This window comes from Prionailurus bengalensis, chromosome B4 (genome assembly GCF_016509475.1).
Source record: "Prionailurus bengalensis isolate Pbe53 chromosome B4, Fcat_Pben_1.1_paternal_pri, whole genome shotgun sequence".
Taxonomy (NCBI): domain Eukaryota; kingdom Metazoa; phylum Chordata; class Mammalia; order Carnivora; family Felidae; genus Prionailurus; species Prionailurus bengalensis.
The window spans coordinates 8,898,449-8,903,054 of NC_057358.1; positions in this window are offsets into that span (position 1 = coordinate 8,898,449).

Below are 4,606 nucleotides of genomic sequence, written 5' to 3' on the forward strand. Positions count from 1 at the left end.
TCAAACACAGACAAGAACACAAGGAGAAAATCATGTGAAGCGAAAGCAGAGATCCAGGTGATGCTTTTAGAAGTCAAAGAATGCCAAAGATTGCCAGCAAACCACCAAAAGCTAGGGGAAATGCATGAATCAGCTTCTTCCTTATAACCCTTGAAAGAAACCATCCCTGGCCATGATGACTTCATTATGGACTTCTGGTCTCCAAAACTGTGAGACAAATTACTTCTGTTTCAGCGACTCAGTTTGTGATACTCTAGTTAAAGCTGCCCTAGCAAACACATACAGATTTGATCTAAGAGGATGTGTTGAAATTTCTTATCTTTAGCTCCAATAATCTCCTGAAATTCATATGCAATTAATTGTCTACTTGGCATTCTCATTGGCATCTTAAAGTGATCTCCTGATTCCTCCTTCTACACACCAATCTTGCTCCTCCCCAGTTATTCACATCTGAGCAAATGATACTCAACTGTTGGGGTAAAAAACCATGAAGTCATACTTTCCCTCAGCATTTACATCCAAAGACATCAAGAAGCCTCGCTGGCTGTAACTCCGAAACACATCTTCACTTCAACTGCATCTTCCACTTGCACTACCCATGATCCAACACCAGCCTAGTCTGCATGCCATTGCGTTCGCCTTGATTACCAAAAAACAAACATGCGAAACACTTTTTTTTTAAATTTTATTTGTTTAATGTTTATTTATTTTGAGAGAGAGAGAGAGAGAGAAAGCACACAACTGGGGGTGGGGAAGAGAGAAGGGGGGACAGAATCTGAAGCGGGCTCTGCTCTGACAGCAGAGAGCCCAACGCGGGGCTCGAACTCACCAACTGCGAGATCATGACCTGAGCGGAAGTTGGCAGTGAACCCACTGAGCTACCCAGACATCTCCACTTTTTAAAAATATTATACTTGTTTCCATTGTATAGCCCCTATGATTAATTTTCCATGCAATGACTGGTGTTATCTTTTAAAAATTTAGATGAGGCTTCCCCCCCCTTCTCTTCACAAAACCTACTGATGGTTTCCCATTAAATTCTGTAGCATAGCTTATAACACCCTTGAGCAGTGGTTCTCAACTGGGGGCAATTTTGACCCTACTACATCCGTCCTAGGGGTATTTCAAAATACCTGGAGACACCTGTGGTTGTTACAACACAAGGAGGGGGTGCTACTGGCATTGAGTGAGTAGAGATGAGGGAGGCTGGTAAGCATCTACGATGCACAGGACACCCAAAATTTAAACAGTGCTGGAGCTGGGGAAATGTGAGCTACACAACCTGACCGCTTTCTGACTCACAGCCTACCATGTGTCCCTTGCTCATCTCCTCTAGCCACATTTTCATTCACTGTCTCCTCAACAAGCCAAACACATTCCTGCCACGGGGCTTCTGCACTTGCTGTTTCTTCTGCCACAGCACTCACCCTAGATGCCGTGGAGTTCACTCCTCACTTCATTCACTTTTCTGTTACAACTACCTCTCCACAAAGACCTTCTGTGGTGGCCCCACCTAAATTAGCACCTCCCTGATAGTTTATCATTTATCCTGCTTTACTTTCATGCCTGTCATTACCTGATATTTTCTTTTGGTTTCAGTATTTAATTATCTCAACCAACACGACACCCTCAAATAGAATGTAAGCTCCCTGATTTATAGCAGGAATTTTCTGTGTTTGCTTACCATTCTACCCTCAGCACCTATATAGATATCGAGATATATATAAAACCTTTGTGAAATGAATGAATGAATTCGTTTGTTGGATAACCTTCCATGGCCAGAAGTCAACAAGGAACTCATATCTGGAGTCTGAGAATCTTTTTGTCAATAGGTACATCCCAGAAGAACTAGAACTTTGTGCATCATTGACAAGATCCCCATCCCTCCCTACCCTCAAAATGCAGAGTCTCAGAGAATTATAAACCAGACAGACCATTTGGACTGATCTCATAAAAGTCATCCAGAAGGTGAGGTCTCTCAGAATAGCCCTTATCTAAACCATGTTCGAACCCTCTGCTGGCCCATCCTCCACTCCACCATCCAGGGCACCTTCCAGATCTTGTGCTGCAGATTAGCAGATACCTTCTTCTCTGAATGTCTCTTCTCTTTGTCCAGGACTACACTTCCCTATGATACTTCCTTGCAGTGACTATGTTCTCTTCCCTACACCTTCATACATCAGACTTCGAGGGAACTGGATGCCCTACTTCTCCATCCCCAAAGAGCCAGCTTTTAATTTTATGCCACTTAATTATATTACACATTGTGTTACCATGTTACAGTGGTCTTCCCAGGCCTTGGAAAGTCCCCCCTCCTTTAATGCATCTAGTTGCTGATGTTGTGTCACTCTCTCTGAAATTCCTCCTTTCATAATTCTTGGTACTTTCAATCTTGATGTGGATTATCCTTCCAGTAACTTAGTCTTTCCAACCCTAAACCTACTTTCTTTCAGTAATCTTACTCTCTCCCGCAGTCAGGACTCTCGTTGTCAGAGTCCTAGCTAGACTCCGTAATTGTGAAAATATGCAATTTTTTTCCTAGCCTCCATTTCAAGCATTCTACTCTCTCCAACCATCCATTTTTGTTCCTACTCCAACTTAATCCTTCCAGTGACCAGCAAATAAACTCACAGTTATTCTTGACTTGTTTTACGATATCCTACAGTTCTAGTCCGGATCCAAACTATAATGAACTGTTGATGTTTTTACAGTTCTTATAAACATCTTTAAAAATAAAATCATTTAGGGGCACCTGGGTGGCTCAGTCGGTTAAGCGTCCGACTTCAACTCAGGTCACGATCTCGCGGTCCGTGAGTTCGAGCCCCGCATCAGGCTCTGGGCTGATGGCTCAGAGCCTGGAGCCTGCTTCCGATTCTGTGTCTCCCTCTCTCTCTGCCCCTCCCCCATTCATGCTCTGTCTCTGTCTCAAAAATAAATAAACGTTAAAAAATTTTTTTTAATGAAATAAAATAAAATCATTTAATTTGCACTGAGATAATCCAATTTTTAATGTTAGTGAGAGGAAAATACTGTGCAATTTTTAAACAAGAAAATAGTGGATATATACTTTGGATAGCATGCATATAAACAAAGACCTGGGAATAAGAATGCATAGGGAGGATATGTAGAGTAGATTTGTGAGTCAATAATGAAATAGCTCTTGCTGAATAAACAGGGTATGTTCGTGTTAATGCCAGAAGCTAAGAGAAATATATGTTCAGAAACTGGGTAACTTTGAATATAACACAAAGTGATAGAGTTTATTTCTGAAGCAGAGGATCATTTATGAAGTTGACTTTCATTGTGTAACAAGGCCTGATCAAGGTGTTATCAGAGTGTGTTCATTTTATTTTAGTGCCCTGGAAAACATTTCTTCATGGTTAATTTAATAGAATCCTGCTGACAGTCAGAATCCTACATGACAAAGTTTTTCATTAACTAATGGATATAAATGGCAAGAAGATATAAATAATATTCTGAGAGTTTTGCTGGGGGACAACTGGTTATTTGCAAAGAAAAAAAATCACATTATCGATCTCTCCAAGTCAATAGAGTAAAACAAATGGTGACCTTTCCTTCATTTAATAGCTCAAAATTATTGGTTGTATACTAAAAGAAACTGACTGGGAAACTGACTCTATATTAATCTTATTTATAGTATCTATTTTAGAGCTTCAAAGCAATCATTAAAGGGTCAAAACATATTTGAAAATCACTGGTAATTTTAAAACCAGATGAGATGCTTGGAATTCCTTTCTTTATGTGTCTATAACTTAATACTGGTAATTAATCTACATCTTTAGTCTTGCTTGTCTTAATAGGTCTTATCAGAATGATAGGGTATTACAATGTAAGAATCTAATTAATATAATGACTTTACCTTCTATGTCTATGTAATCATTTTCTCAAATTATTTTTAAATGCACAGCTCAACAAATTATCACTAAACAAATACACTTGAAACCAACATTCGTATCAAGATATGGAATCCCCAAAGCCCCTTTCACCCCCTTCCCAATTACTTAATGTTCCCTACCACTTAAAGATAACCACAGTAATCACTTCTCAAATTTTCTTTATAGTCCTATCACAGAAACTTACACGCTGAAACATGATACTCTAGTTTTGCCTGTTAAAAACTTCACAGAAATTGAATTATATAGAATGTAATCTTTAATATGGCTTGATATCATGTTTGTGAACGTTATTCTTGAGGCTGGGAAGTGTTTAACTGCTCCATAGAATTCTATTGTAGGATTATAACATGATTGATCGATAGATTTTTTTTTTTTTCACTGATAACACACATGGATATTTGTACGAATCAATATCGGCTAGGTCATGCCAAGGAAATAGAATTCTCAAGTCTCAGTGGCTAAGTCAACAGAGGATTGTTTCTCATTCATGCTTCATGCCCACTGCAGACTGGTGAGTCGTCACCTGAGATGTCATCGTTCTTTCAAGATCTAGTCTGACAGAGCAGCTACTATCTGGAGGGTTCTCCGATGCAGCACTGGTGAGGAGTGGGGGAAAAAAATTGGCAAAGACACATTTGCTCTTAAAGTTTCTACACAGACATGATGCATGCCAGTTCTAATCACATTTC